Source organism: Spermophilus citellus, assembly GCF_964194105.1.
Source record: "Spermophilus citellus genome assembly, chromosome: 8".
In the NCBI taxonomy this organism is placed as follows: Eukaryota; Metazoa; Chordata; class Mammalia; order Rodentia; family Sciuridae; genus Spermophilus; species Spermophilus citellus.
Window position 1 is genome coordinate 153,794,789 of NC_138189.1, and position 15,848 is coordinate 153,810,636.

At 44.7% G+C, this 15,848-nt stretch overlaps 1 protein-coding gene across 1 annotated transcript in view; it reads left to right on the forward strand.

The window, feature by feature from the left end:
- The window catches only part of QRFPR (pyroglutamylated RFamide peptide receptor), a gene marked incomplete at both ends in the record, with an annotated part of 30,984 nt that overhangs the window by 6,394 nt on the left and 8,742 nt on the right, over positions 1-15,848 (forward strand). The window lies entirely within an intron of this gene.

Here is a 15,848-nt window from a genome sequence, read left to right on the forward strand (position 1 = left end):
TTATGGGAAGAGTGTGGGGGCAGGGGTGAGTGGAAAGTGAATGTTTAGTCCTGTGTTTGGGACCATGAAAGAGTTTAAGTGGTGATGTCTCCATGACATTGTCAATATAGTTAATGTCACTTAATCACATATTTTAAAAAAGGCTACAGTTGCCAGGTGCAGTGATGCACACATGTGATCTAAGCTACTCAGGAGGCTGAGGTGGGAGGATCATGAGTTAGAGGCCAGTCTGGCCAATTTAGTGAGACCCTATGTCAAAATGGAAAAAAAAGAAGGGCTGGGGTATAGCTCTGTGGAAGATGCCCCAGATTCAATCCCGGGAGGGTGGAAATCACACATTTGTGATATACCTATTCTAAAAAAAGGAAAGAAAGAAACTTTCTTTCTCAAAAGGACACTTTCTGGTAGCTCCAGAAAATTCTGGAAAAGATTCCAGCCAGTTAGGTCTCATTCTTCTCATGGGAAAAAAAAATGTTGTGATCTAAAAAAGAAGTCCTCTGCTCAGATCTAAGTCCTGTGTCCCATCATGATGGGGGACACCGAGGGAGGCTGTGTTACTTCCACTGAGGGACTTAGACGAAGTGCTTGATGGCTCTGGTGGGGACAGATGGACATATTCCACAGAGTGGACGCTGTATTCCATGGGGCTAGATCCAACCCCTGGGAACCCAACTCTGGGAACATGTGTCCCTGGTGGTTCCTTTGTTCTGGGTCTGTCTCCATGGCCTAAGTCCTGACTTGATGTTTGAAGTCAAGGTCAACCAGAGCTCAGAAAAACGGCTCTTTTTCTACCTCCTTTGGCATCTCCCTTCCCTGGCCTGAGCAGGACACTGGCATTTCCCTCTGCTGGCCTGGGATGGCGACTCTGCAGTCCCCATCTCCCGTATCTGTGTCTGTCTCTGCTGGCTTCAAAGCGGCCTGTGAGCAGGGCTGTCTTGAAATCAAGGATTCCTAATAATGAATCTGAAGTAGTCGAGCAAGTACTTTTTTTTTTTTTTAATCTGTCTTTGCAAACTAAAACTAAGGCTAAGTTCATTCTTCCTGTGGCTGGGTTGCTGAGAAATTTCCTGTCCTACCAGAGAGACGGTAGGTAGACTCTTAAGGACACTAGGAAGCTCGGAAGATGGAACGTCCTCTGCAGGGAAGGGGCTGACTGGCCTGGGGCTGGGGAGCCCACAGTTCTGTTGGAGGAGGCTGCTCCTCCCAGAGAGCTAGAGCCAGGCTTCCCCGGAGCCGGAGACTCAGGGCTGGGCGTCGAACTCACGTCACTTCTGTGATACAGCAAGTCCCAGCCGAGCCCAGGTTGACACCGTGGAGGATACCCTCTACCGCTGTGAGGGCCCATGCCCCATCATGAAGGGGTTGGACAGTGATAGGAGGAGCAGCCCGTGGCTTTTGGCTTTATGATCTGTCAGTTAAGTCAGTCGCCTAAGCTCGCAAAGCTGGGGAGGACTGGCCCGAAGGCTCTGCTGTGTGGGGCTCCCCTGCAGCAGGCAGGAGAGGGGACGGTCACTTCTTCGTGCAAACCCACTTTGGGCAGTGTGGTCCCCCATAGCTCCCCCTCATACTCTGGTGCTGGTTTGGGACCTAGAGGGACATTTGCTGCAATTGTCCTTCGAAAGCTTTCCTGGAGATGGACTCTGCCAACTGTCCTCCGTGGCCTGCGCACACGTGGACCATGGCTGGTGTGAGAGTGACCTCCAAGCCGCTCAACAGCAGAAACTGTGTGATGGTTGTTAATTATTTTTTCTTTACTAAGATTCTGAGAGCAATAAAGCATTTGTTTGTATGAAGAGAAATTTTATTAGATCAAAATTTAATCTAAGTTTTATTATGAACCTGGTTCATGCAGTGACTTCTTCAGCGGGTCTGAGGAGGAGACGCCGGCGCTACGTTCTGCCACAGTAGCTTTCATGGCGGAGTGACAGAGCCCTGGAAATTAGCCCTGCCTGCTGCGCACAATGAAGGAAGTCAGGACAGAATAGAGTAAAAGGAAACTCTGAGCAAGATGCAGACTGTTAAAGTTTAGATTACCCCTAAGTAGAATCGTTGGGTGTAACAGCCAGATGCTGACAGCTGGTTAATTCAGTGGACACATTACTCAGACCCAGTTTGATTCAAATTGCATTTTCAATATTGAGGAAGTCATACCTGGATTTTGGATTTTGAAGACACGGTTCGCTTGCTGTCTGGAACATAAGCTCCAAGAGGCCAAAGGCTCCTCGTTCTGTGCATCCAGCCCCCCTCTGCTCAGCACGAGGAGGGTTCAGCAGCACACAGGAGATGCTCAGTCTTGGAGTAACTTAAGGGGCGTCCTCTGGTCCCTGTAATCCTGTCCCAGGCTTTTCAGGAATTGTGGGCTTTATTTTTGCAATGTTCACAAGGATGAGATTGTATCTATTTTGTGTACCTTGCATTTGGGCCTTTTTATTCACAAAAGCAAAGATTCTGAGCACGGCGTATAATTGGGGTTTGGCAAGGCTACTTTGTAGCAATAATGAAAATGTGAGTTTAAGGTAAGTGGCATCTCCAGAAACTCCCAGGAGGCCCCAGCAGCCTCCGGTCTGCAGAGCTCAGCAGGAGGACAAGTGAGTCTGGGCTCAGGGCACGATGGGGACCTTGCTCCTCTGCTGCCAGCACAGTGGGGCTTGTTAAATCTGAGGGCTCTTCACTATGTGGTGTGAATCCTGTCCCCAGCCTTCTGCCGTCCCCTTTACCCTAGGAAGTGGAGTACATCCTGCTGCTGTGGGTGGCCCCGGCAAGGCACAGTGTCACCTCCAAGGAAACGCAGTCCAGTGGCCAACACTCACCCTGACTTCAGTCTCCAACTGTGCATTTAGAGAAGCTGAAAAGGCGTCCGGCTCCTTACTCTGGGATGTTTCTCCAGCCTCCTTCTCCCTTCCAGCGTCTGTCCTGCTGCCCTCCCCAGCCTGCAGGGCCCCTGTTTGTCCGGGCCACGCCCTCTGAGGTGCAGGGCTGCAGGATCACTGCGGCTTCCTGCCCAGCCAGGCAGCAGGTCCCTGCAAGTCTCCTCCTACGGGTTTGCTCCTGGTTTTCCACTCTCCTCTCTTTTCTCCCCACGTGAGTTGGTGGGTCTGGGTCTCGGGAATCCACAAAATAACGTGCTGGGATTTTGTCTTGTGGTGAAGGGATCCAGAGAGAGACTTCCTGTGTAGCTCTCTGCCTGTTTCCTCTTTAAACTTTTTCCTCTCTTCTTGGATAAGGGTGTATAGCAAATACACTTCTTTAAAAAGAGAAATGAAAAGACTTATTAACGCTTTTCTATGATTGTTAGAAAGTCCGACCTACAGATGTTCTAATTATCTGGGAAGCTGATGAGAACGGAATTGGTTACCTTTCTTTAAAAACATCTGGGAAAGGGGCTGGAGCCTGGACAGGGAGGGCAGCTTTAGGAATCTCTGATGGAAACTGGCTAGGGCAGACGTGCAGCTGGAGTTGTGTGGAGCTGCTCAGGCTCTGCTTGCCTTTGGTATCTTTGCAGCCTCTTTCACCAGGTAGAGGCAATTTAGAGGATTACAGAAGACTGCAGGTGTTTTTTGGGGTGCTGAGGAGGGAGCCCAGAGCCTTCCACATGCCTGGCAATTCTCCAACTCGCAGCAGCACCTCAGCCCACAATGATTGTTTTTTTAAAAGTTTCCAACATAAGGAGGTAAACGAGCAGCGGTTGCTCCGGTGGTCAGCAGACGGTGCAGTGTCTCGAGGAAACAGCATCGGCTCTGGTCATGGGAGGAGCAGCAGGACTCGTGTGGGAGGCAGAGAAGACGCAGGAAAGGAGAGAGTGCTTTGACGAGGCACTCTGCTTGCAGCGCAGCACATCAGTGGACCCAGATCTCCCAGGACCACTCTGGCCTGGTTACCATGGTGACAACAGCCGTGGAGTCTCAGATGAGCCTCTCCTTTTCATGAGCTGGGTCTCTATCTGTGGTACACTTTTCCTGATCTACCACGGACCAGTGCCTGCAGCGTCACCTCCACCTGGAACCTTGCTAGAAACCGTCTCAGCTCCTGGGTCCGAGTCTATTTTCCCAGAAGTCCCAGGTGATCCACATGCACAAAGGAGATGGAGACCACTGGTGCATTCCCTGCAGTCGCTGGGCTCAGTTTTGCTTCTGAAGGACGGGGTAGAGGACGCTGGCCACTGGTAAGAGGCCTCCCCTGAGCACTTCTCGCAGACGGCATGGCTGTCACTTCTCCCTCTTCTCTGTCGTACCGGCGAGGCCATCACTGGTAATCAGGACCCTTGCATTAAGGACTGTTTTCCACATGGCCATCACACCCAGGAGGGGCAGGATTTCCTGCCCAGCCTGTTGCTTGCCTGCTGGATTTGTGATGGCTGATCCAAGCCCAAGTCAAGTGGTGAACCTGTCCTCAGCTAGATGGGCTCTTAATGACCCTGCTCACTCTGGCTTAGTCCACTTTTGTCACTATACTGAAATACCCAAGGACAGATAATTTATAAGGTCTATTTGGTTCACTGTTCTGGAGGTTCAAGCGTCCCATCTGGAGAATCCTAGGGCAGCCCATGGCCAGGGGCAGGGAGAGCAGAGGTGTTCTCTCATCTTTGTCCCTTCTTATAAAGCCACCAAGGTTCAACCATGGGCCTGCCCTGAGCTAGCCCTAACCTCCTTGTGGCCCAGCCACACAGCCAGCTAAGTCTCCTCCCTCTCAGTGCCTCGAAGTGGAGGCTGGACTCCAACATGGTTCCAGAGGGCCTGGACCACAGCACCTGGTCTTCAGGAAGCACCACTTTTCCTAATTCTAATTAGGGAAATCTCCTCTCTATATCCTGTGGCTGGATTTTCACATTGAAAAATTGAAAAGATGTTATTGTCTGAAAACATTCTTCTGGCCAGGCGTGGTGGTGCACACCTGAAATTCCAGCAGCTCAGGAGGCTGAGGCAGGAGGATCGTGAGCTCAAAGCCAGCCTTGGCAACTTAGCAAGACCTTGTCTCTAAATAAAATATATTTTTAAAAGAATGAATGGGAATGTGGCTCAGTGGTTAAGTGCCCCTGAGTTCAATCCCTGGCACCAGGAAGTAAAAATTAAAAAAAAAAAAAGACTTCTTTGAGTGGATTTTGATGAGGACAACAGCCCCTCAAGGCTTTAAGGAGTTGCACTAGTGAATCATGAAGTCTTTCAGATTAGCACTTTTCAAAAGTCCACCCATCTCCATGGCCACAGTGGGGAACAAACCTCCAACACCGCAGCCTTTGGAGGATGCTCTCAAGCCATACCCAGACACCAGCACCTGTTTTCTCTGTGTCCTGGGTTCCCACACCTGTAACACGTGGACAAGGACAGCAGTGCGAGCCCCACAGGACTCTCAGCCAGTGTCGCCCTGAGGACGGCACCTGGACCCCCTGAAGCACTCGTGGCTGTCGGCGGTGCTGAGGCTGCCCCAGTCCAGCTCTCGGCACATGGGAAGCTGCGTGGGACCAGTTCCAGGGTTTGTTCTCCTGAGACTTTCTCCTGGGAGACCATCAACTCCAGCTCTGACGACTGCTCTCTAGGCTTTGCTTTGTTTTATCGAGGGCTCTACAGCTGTTTTCATTAAACTGGTTTCCCAAGGATTCCTTCTTCAGTTTCTTTGATTTCATGACTTCTTATCTCTTGCATTTTACTCGTATTTTGCATGAATCTTTCCAAGTAGCTTCTTAAAAAAAAAAAAAAAGCAAAGCAATCTATACTTAGAGGATCCAAAAGCCTCCACCAGAAACCTTCTATAATTAATTAATGAATTCAGCCAAGTAGCAAGATATAAAATCAACACCCATAAATGAAATGCATTTCTATACATCAGTGATGAACCCTCTGAAAGAGAAATTAAGAAAACCACTCCATTCACAATAGTCTCAAATAAAATACTTGGGAATCAATCTAACAAAAGAGGTGAAAGACCTCTACAATGAAAACTACAGAACACTAAAGACAGAAATTGAAGAAAACCTTAGAAAATGGAAAGATCTCCCATGTTCTTGGATAGGCAAATTAATATTGTCAAATGGCCATACTACCCAAAGTGCTATACAGATTCAATGCGATTCCAATTAAAATCCCAATGTCATTCCTTATAGAAATAGAAAAGCAATCATGTAATTCATTTTGAAAAATAAGTGACCCAGAATAGCTAAAGCAATCCTTAACAAGAAGAGTGAAGCAGGAGACATCACAATACCAGACTTAAACTATACTTCAGAGCAATATTAACAAAAATGGCATGGTATTGGCACCAAAATAGACATGTAGACCAATGGTACAGAATAGAGGACACAGAGACTAACCACATAAATACAATTATCTCATACTAGACAAAGGCACCAAAAACATACATTAAGAAAAGATAGCCTCTTCAACAAATGGTGCTAAGAGAATTGGAAATCTATATGCAGCAAAATGAAAATAAATCCCTCTCTCTCACCATGCACAAAACTCAACTCAAAGTGGATCAAGGACCTAGAAATTAGTTCAGAGACCCTGCGCCTAATAGAGGAAAAAGTAGGCCCAAATATCCATCACATCAGATTAGGCTCTGACTTCCTTAGGAAAATTGCAAAATATAAATAAATAAATTAATAAATAAAATGGACTCAAACTGAAAACCTTCTTCTCAGTAAAAGAAACAATCAATGAGGTGAACAGAGAACTTACATTTTGGGAGAAAATTTTTGCCATATGCATGTCAGATAGAGCACTAATCTCCAGGATATATAAAGAACTCAAAAAACTTAATGCCAAAAATACAATCAATAAATGGGTAAAAAGCTGAATAGACACTTAAAAGATATACATTCAATCAGCAAATATATGAAAAAATGTTCAACATCTCTAGTAATTAGATAAATGCAAATCAAAACTACTCTAAGATTTCATGGCAGTTATCAAGAATAAAGACACAGTAAGTGTTGGCGAGGATGTGGGGGAAAAGGCACACTCATACATTGCTGGTGGGACTGCAAATTGGTGCCATCAGTCAGGAAAGCAGTATGGAGATTCCTTAGAACCCTTGGAATGGAACCACCATTTGACCCAGCTATCCCACTCCTTGGTTTATACCTAAAGGACTTAAAAAGAGCAGCTCACAGCAATGTCAATGTTTATAGCAGCTCAATTCACAATAGCTAAACTGTGGAAGCAACCTAGGTGCCCTTCAAGAGATGAATGGAGAAGGAAACTGTGGTATACATACACAATAGAATATTACTCAGCATGAAAAGAGAATAAAATCATGGCATTTGCAGGTAAATGGGTAAAGTTGGAGAATATTGATACCGCTGTTGACCGGTGACGAGTCCTTGCTTCCCCGATGTTGAAGAATAACACCAAAGAAGCACGCCGAGGCAAGGTCAGAGTAGAAATTAGAAGTTTATTAAAGGACAGCAGAAAAGACTTCTCCCGGAGGAAGAAGGGGACCCAAGAGGTGGAATCCGAGGAAGGGCTGTTGTCTCCCCTTTTTATAGTTTTGGTGATGGAATGTAGGTGGGAGGGGTTGGGACACAGGTGGGCCAAAAGGACAGGGAGGACTTTTGGGATGGGCTATCTTTAAGTTTGCTGGGGGCTGTTTATTAACACTTCTTTGTGATGGGCTATCTTCAAATCTGTTGGGGGCTGTTTCCTGGGCTCCATTAACATTCCATTGTCCTGTGTTTTTCCTGAGTCATTCCCAGCATGGCCTCCATTTTAGATTTCACTCGGTATTAGACCCGATTTACCTAACTACACTGACTACCTAACTTTAAATCTGGCTTCATTCCCCCCTCTAATTTGGGGAACTCCTTACTGCTGTAAGGAAAGGGGGCGAAGAAGATCTTTCTGGCTTCTTCAGGCTGACAAAAGGGGCGATGTTGGGGCAAGCAGTTTGGAGTCCCCCTTTAAAAATTGGGTCTATCGAGTGGTCCATGCTAAAAGTCCAATTGAGAAGTAATAGGCCATTCGAGTGATAGGTGGTCTATAAGAGAAATAAGAGTTCATTAGTACTGGAACCAGATTGATACAGCAAGAAATGCCAAAGCACAGAAATATGCCAATGAGTATAATGGCCAAGACAAAGATCAACAATGTTTTCTATCAGGCAGTACCAGGAACTAAGAGTTAAGATACTGTTTCCACGACAATATTGTTGAGGACATGGCTTCTATCTGAGCATGTAAATCTTTAAGGATATTTGCCACATTGCCAGAAATGTCAGGGATGTCAACACAACATTTAGGGTTACAGATGTCTTTTCCTTTAAGATATAGTCTAATAATTTAATGCCATCTGATCCTGCAAAATCCTTTTACTAGTTTGACCTCTGTGTCTAATAGAAAAATCTTTAATTCTGCTACACAGGGCTGGATAACCATACTAGCAAACATCAAGCCTACCTGCGTTGGTTAGAAATATCTGTGGGCCTTAAACTAAAAACTACTCTGGCAGTTTCTTTTGATAGTTATCAGGCATTCCTGTCTGAGAATCTCTTTTGTAGCCTCTAGTTTACTTATTTATGGAAGTTACATTTAACTATTATTATTATTTAAGATGTCCAGGAACAACTGTGCTTTGGCTTTGACTGTCTTTGCTAAGTGTTTAAGATGAAGCAAGTCAAACTGACTTTTGTTTTCAATCTATTGTTAACAGTCAGCTGAGTTACTCTGGGAGTCCTCGGGAACTTCACAGCAGCTTCTCAGTTCTGCTAGTGCCATTTGCGCTAGGATGGGTCCAGGCCTTGCTTGACCACGTGGCTTCCCTCGGAAGCATCAGGGATGTCTCCCTTTTTGATTACCCTCCTCTTCACAGCAAATGCACTGACTGGCTTCCTGTCCTCCACTGGTCTCATTAATCTCCCTGATCGGGAGGTTATGTGGCCTAGAGTTGCAGAGCCCTTTGAAGAAGTCCCCTATTCCCTGATTCAGACTGACTCAGAGGGCAAGAGCCAAATTTTTAATTTTAAAACTTAATCTTAAACATCCAGCAAATAAGTTAACAGCCTTATATTAAGAGCACTGAGCTTTAATGTCTATCTCTCTATCCTGTAGGTGATAACTTCTTGTCTTAAATTAAGCCAGGTTGTGTGTTCTTAAAGCAGTACCTCTTTAAAACATTAACAGGCAATCCTTAGACCATCTAAAAGCAAACTACAAAACAAAACTAACTAGGGTAAAAACATATTTAGTTTATGTAATAGCTACCTTGAATTCTGGCAGAGTTATACATTATAATTTCCTGTTTGAGATCCTGGCAATCCTGACAAAAACCAACTTTTGGACACAACCTTAAATGTACTGAAATCTAGCCTACTTCTTTCATAGTCACTTTCACATGAGATGGGACATAGAGCCTTATCTCAAGTAAGGTGGGGCTCTTCATAAATCTTAAATACTATAGTTCTGAAGCTGATCTTTGTTTTTTTTTTAAACATTATTTTACAAAGCCTACATAAATTGTTGCTCAAGTTTACATGAATATTAGCTAACACAACATAATATCACATCTAAAACATGAATTAAAGAAAGGCTGAACGCTTTTAACCTTTTGTAGAAGAGTAGCAAAGTACTTTTGTTTTGCAATAAAACCTTTACATAGATTAGGTTCTCATTAACTTAAAAATACATTTAAATTGTATCTCAGTGTAAAAAGTAACATGGAACTTTACATAACTTATTGATAATAAGTACAGTTATAGAACACAAGTGATATAAATAAACTTCCAACATGTTTTTCTTTTAAGCCTAAAATTACCATACACTTTTAGAACACCAGCTTGATATGATGCTCTTTCTAAAGCTTCTACCTTACAGACTTGTATACCTGGAAGATATGAACACATTAATGGCACCAATTACATTGATGTTTTTATATTAACCAAGTTTAGCTTTTAAAGAAATAACAGCACAATTCTCTAAAACGACAGCACTTGTTTAACCAGCTGTTTAATTTCTTTAAGATTACTTGCTCAAAAACTTACACAGACCTTCTTTATATCATTTATTTAAACCCTCTTAATTACTTAATCATATAGACTCTTATCCAGAAATCTAGAACCTTTTAGTTTCTCTTTTTATCTGTTAACCTCCTTTTCTTCACATTTTGAAACAATACTTGTAAACTTGAATTTAAGCAGATTATTTCATAGACATTAACATTTTATTAGGGCCTTTTTGAACACCTAGAAAAACTTATAAGCTTAATTTTAAAGACATCTTTACTTTCATCTGTTTACCCAACTTAAATTGAGCCATTTGAATCACGTGAATCAAAGATATTTGGATCCATTTTTAATTTTTCATGAGCGCTCCTCATTTGTCAATTGTCATATCACTGCATGATATATGGACATACACACACACAGACATACCGACATACAACATGTAACACAAGTGTAACACATAACACAAAAGGCCTTGCAACTTTCTCAGGTGAAATCTCATTGCAATGTTTAAAAAACTCCAGTTGATCAAAAATAGAACTTATCAGAAAAACATTAACTTGTCTGTAGGATAAAAATCATGAGCTCCAAAAAAAACATAGAATCTAAGAAAAGGCAAAAGTCCTAGAAAAAATTGACCGGCCAGTAATTAGTAAATGTCATACAATTTACTCTTTGGTTTAATCGAGTTTGAGTTTAGGTAAAAGACACCTTTACTTTTTTTTCTTTGGGCCTCAGATTTGTCTCCTACTGAGTGCTCCAGGCTTCTTCTATTTGTATATCAATTTAAGTCCTGGCTGAGGTCTGGAAGGAACTGGGAAAACTGGAATTTTGAGCAGAAACTTCACGTCTAAGGCATTTTAACCATAAGTCACAATTTTCAGGTTTGGAAGTTGAAAATATGGTACAATTTACAAAATTTCATCTTTATATCTTCCTACACTAGAAAAACTTGCTCACACAAAACTGAAAATAGGATCTTTCTTGATAGTATAAAAGCCACCATCAGAAGAAGTTCCTTCAGGATCATTAAGTTACTTTCTTTGTTCTGAAGTTCCTAAAGTAGTATTAAGTTACATTAAATCACCTGGAAAAAATCCACACACTACCATGTATATCTAAAATTAAGCTTTGAAAATTCCCAAGACTGTTGCTAATTAATGTCATTTCAATAAGCCAGACCAACGTTTTAATTCAACACTTTTTCCTAAATCTTACACACTGAGAGAAACAGATACCAAATCATAATTTACTATCCTTGCCCAAATCAATGTACTGTATACCTAGTGAAATCTCCTTAGGCTACCCAGTTCAAAAATTGATGGAAAAATAAAACTGAATGATTGGGAGTTACTTGCCAACTTGGAAGTATTTAATTTCTCCTGCATGAATTATCTGAAATCAAACTAATCAATTACCTAACCCTAACTTTTAACTGCAAGATTACGCAATGCTTCAAACTCATTTAGATACCAGATGTTACAATGAAACATCTTTTAGACACACATTTAGCCTAGATTATCCTCAAGAAACAATCTATAATAACCTTTAAAACAGACCAGATAAGAAAAAAATCTCTCCAGGTTTTGAACTTCCATTTAATTATGATTCTTAATCAGTGGCACCTTAGATTTCCCCATGAGTGGACCAGATGTTCTCACATAAGGGCAACTATAGGTGTAAAATCAAGGGTCTCAGTGTGACTGACTTTACTGCATTTAGGTGGAGCAATCCTTAAGTGCAGGGAAATTATGAGGAAATTTTCCCCAAAGCGAAAATGGCTCTGGCAGCTGCTGGGAATTCCTCAGTTTCCCTTTCACTTGCAAGATTAGCTCCTTTGGATAGATCCAATCCTAGGCAATCTGGCATATCTCCTAACTTTCCAGTAGAGTCAGTTTTTATCTGCCTTAGGTCTTGGAAGGGGGAAGGGGGTATGTACTTTGATCGGCCCAAATTTTTCTCTTGATTCTTTTTCCTCAGTGAGTCCAAGATTTTCTCTCTTCATGGCAGATATCATAGCTAAGTCTACTTTACACTGTTGGCATAATTTAGGATTTTCCCTTAGAGCAAAGAAAATCTGAACATACAGCACCTCACACCATTTCCTTTTTTGTAAATTTTATCAAACTGTAAAATTGTATCAAAATTGATATTTCCCTCTGGTGGCCAGGTTTCTCGTATTTGAGGCCAGGCCAAGAAAATGAGGCGCTTTTTCTTGAGCATCTGAGGTTCAAATTTACCCCAATTTTTCAATACGCAGGCTAGTGGTCCACCTGGCGTATTAGAGAGAGAGAAGCTCCCCTCTGAGTGAGAAGAAAACAGGACTCAGGCGCCCACGCTGCACCGGAGAAAACTGTTCTCATTAGGGACGTCTCCCTAAGTTTGAGCTTCCTAAACGGTCCAGAAAACCCGTCTCTCACCTTGCTTTGCCAAGGGGTTTCTGGTCCCCTTTAGCAAATTGCTAGGGTCTCAGTTTGCCCTGTGCCAGAGACCCTGGGAGGATTCAGACTTAAGGGCCTTACTGCTTTCCTCCCGACCACTAAAAACCCGTTGCAATAGAGAATCCTGTGCTCTTTTGTTGTCTTTGCTCTGTAGACTAAAGGAGCCGCCTAAGTGTTAAGGGATATCTACTGGTTGTAAGGTAGCAGATTACCGGAGGAGTTGATTCTAAAAATGCCTCTCTAGTAGCTTAGAGAACGCAGCTCATTTTAAACATTGGGGCGGTAAAACAGACTAGTAAAAGTTACCTATGCATCTTAGGGAACCTGGGCAGATTTTACTAATTATCTCATGCCTTTCTCAGTCCTGCAACCTGAATTGCTAACATTTCTGACCTGCGAAGGAAGGGAAGCATCCAGGAGGAATGGATGCGGGGTTGGGAGTGTTGCGCGTAGCCCATACGGAGGCAAATGTGATTGGGGCTTTCCCTCAGTGCCATTCATCTACCGATCACCCTAGATACCCCTGAGGGCTGTCGGAAGGGGGCTCAAGAGAAAGGAACCTTTGGAAACGTCTGAGAGTAGCCCAGACCGGAATTCCGCAGTTGTTCCAAACTCCTTCCTCCACCTCCACGCATCCGAGGCAGATCGGGATTAGGGACACTGTGTACTCACACCAATTGCTCTCCGGGCCCAGACAGAAAAGTTGGAATCGGCTTTGGCAGAACCCAACATGCCTGCTCTGTATTGAACAGGTGATTGAGAGCTGCTTAGGCCGGGAAACCTCTCACCCGAGTCTTGTAGAGTGGCGGCTGCACTAATTGCGTTTAAGTAGCCGTCGGGTGCCCACCTTATCCTCCAGAAAGAAAGAGAGAAAAAGATGCACCTCAAACAGACATGGGGTGCATGCACTTACCCCGGTGTAGATCTCGGTATGGGACCTCCAATATGATACCGCTGTTGACCGGTGACGAGTCCTTGCTTCCCCGATGTTGAAGAATAACACCAAAGAAGCACGCCGAGGCAAGGTCAGAGTAGAAATTAGAAGTTTATTAAAGGACAGCAGAAAAGACTTCTCCCGGAGGAAGAAGGGGACCCAAGAGGTGGAATCCGAGGAAGGGCTGTTGTCTCCCCTTTTTATAGTTTTGGTGATGGAATGTAGGTGGGAGGGGTTGGGACACAGGTGGGCCAAAAGGACAGGGAGGACTTTTGGGATGGGCTATCTTTAAGTTTGCTGGGGGCTGTTTATTAACACTTCTTTGTGATGGGCTATCTTCAAATCTGTTGGGGGCTGTTTCCTGGGCTCCATTAACATTCCATTGTCCTGTGTTTTTCCTGAGTCATTCCCAGCATGGCCTCCATTTTAGATTTCACTCGGTATTAGACCCGATTTACCTAACTACACTGACTACCTAACTTTAAATCTGGCTTCAATATCATGCTAAGGGAAGTAACCAATCCCAAAAAACCAAAGGCCAAATGTTCTCTCTGATAAGTGGAAGCTGATCCAAAACACGGATGGGAGAGGCTGGGAAAAACTGAGGAACTTTTATTAGGCAAAGGGAAGGGAGGGTAGAGAGGGTTCAGTGGGGCAGGACAGATGGTGGAATGAGGTGGACGTCATTACCCTAGGTTCATGTGCACATGTGGTGCGACGCTACATGTGCACAACCAGAGAAATGAAAAGTCGTGCTGCAATTGTGTACAGTGAATCAAATGTATCCTGCTATCATAGATACCTAACTGAAATAAATAAACTGATAAAAAATTTAAAAAGCAAAGGCTGTACGGGCTCGGCTGCCCGTCTGCGTCCTCAACACAGAGGCTCCTGTCCGAACGGTCCAGCCAGCACAGAGGTCTGGCGGCATGTCAGACGAGGAGCAGAGAGGGAAACTGAGGAAGCGCAGGCTTAGGAGGGGCGAGAAAGCACTTTTCATCTACACGGGAGCTGCTGTTTGGGAAAGGTGGTTTTCCGGCTCCGGGATTCTCTGAATGCAAAACCAGAAGAGGTTGGAATTGAAAAGCACCCCTTCCTTCCAACTAGAGCCTCTTCAGAACCGAATGGGATGCCTTTGGAGCTGAAGAGCATCCTAGTGACCCACTTTCTTCCATTCAATGAATATTTATTGAGGGCCTACTGTGTGCCATTCTAAATGTTGAGGATACATCAGAAAATAGACAAAAGTCTTTGCTCTTGGGATGTTTATATTCCAGTAGGGGCAGGGAGACAATAAATAATAGCAACAAATTAGTAATTACATGTGCATCTATCATAGCTACCTAGGTATGGCTATGGGAGAAGGTGAAAGAGGTGGGGAAGGAGTAAGAGAGACATGAGGACATGGAACGAGAGAGACTGCTTTAAACGAGGGCCTTAGGGTAGCTCGGCCTCAGTGGGAAGGGACTGCGTCAGTCAGGGTTTTCCAGAGAAGCAGATCATGGAGATGGACAGAAGGAGATTTGTCCTGAGGGACTGGCTGAGAAGCCCTGCAATCTGCCACCTGCAAGCTGGAGGTCCCGGAGAGCCAGGGTGGCTGACCTCCAGGGGCAGGAGGAGATGTGTCCCGGGAGGCAGAGGGCAGTTCACCCTCCCTGCGTGCTCTTGGCCTCTGCACTCTGCCTGTGGGGTGGACGGCGCCCCCTGCCTCTCGACTCAGTCTGTCAGTTAAACCGCTGACTTCTTCCAGAAACTCATCCTGAGATACAGATGGTTCTGACAGCTCCCTTGGCCCAGGAACTGACACTTGAAATCAGCCATCACAGTGACACGTGAGCAGACGCGGGGACCACGAGAGGGAGTCAGTCCTGGGAGAGGAAGCCGCGGAGAGGCCTCAGGTGGGAGGCGCCAGCAAGGCCTCTCTGCAGGCTCTAAGCTAAGCCTGGCTGCACACTGGACGGACATGAGCAGATCTTTTTCTGCCTCGGCGTGAAGTACTACATGACCTCTAAGGTCTGTTCCAAGTCCTTATGCGCCCTGAGCTTCCAGCGCTCTGACAGGCAGGCGGCGGGGAGCAGGGTGGGTGCCAGAGCAGGGCCAGACCAGGGCTCACAGATCCCGATGGTGAGGGGCCCAGACAGGTAGCACAAACACTTAAAGGACTGGCAGTGGACTCAGATATTTCTGGAAAAGTATTATATGAAGCAAACCAAACCTGATTGTGGGCCAAATCTCGCCCGGCTGCCACCAGTTGGAAGCCTTTGCATTAGAGAAGATAAAATCAGCTAAGAGTGCTGGGCACAATGTGCATAGGGAGTCTTGGACGGGAGTCAAAGAGAAGAAATCGGTGACATCAGAGAGTTTAACGACCATTGTTCCTTTGTGACAATTTGACAGGGAACCAAGAGGGAAGAAGAATCAGATTCTTGTGTGGTTTAGACCCCAGGAGGCCACTGCTCGCTGACTCTCCCTACTTATCATCAATGGCTAGATATCAGTCTGTCCCCCCCCGCCCCCCACTGTGGTATATACATGTGCATGTGGCA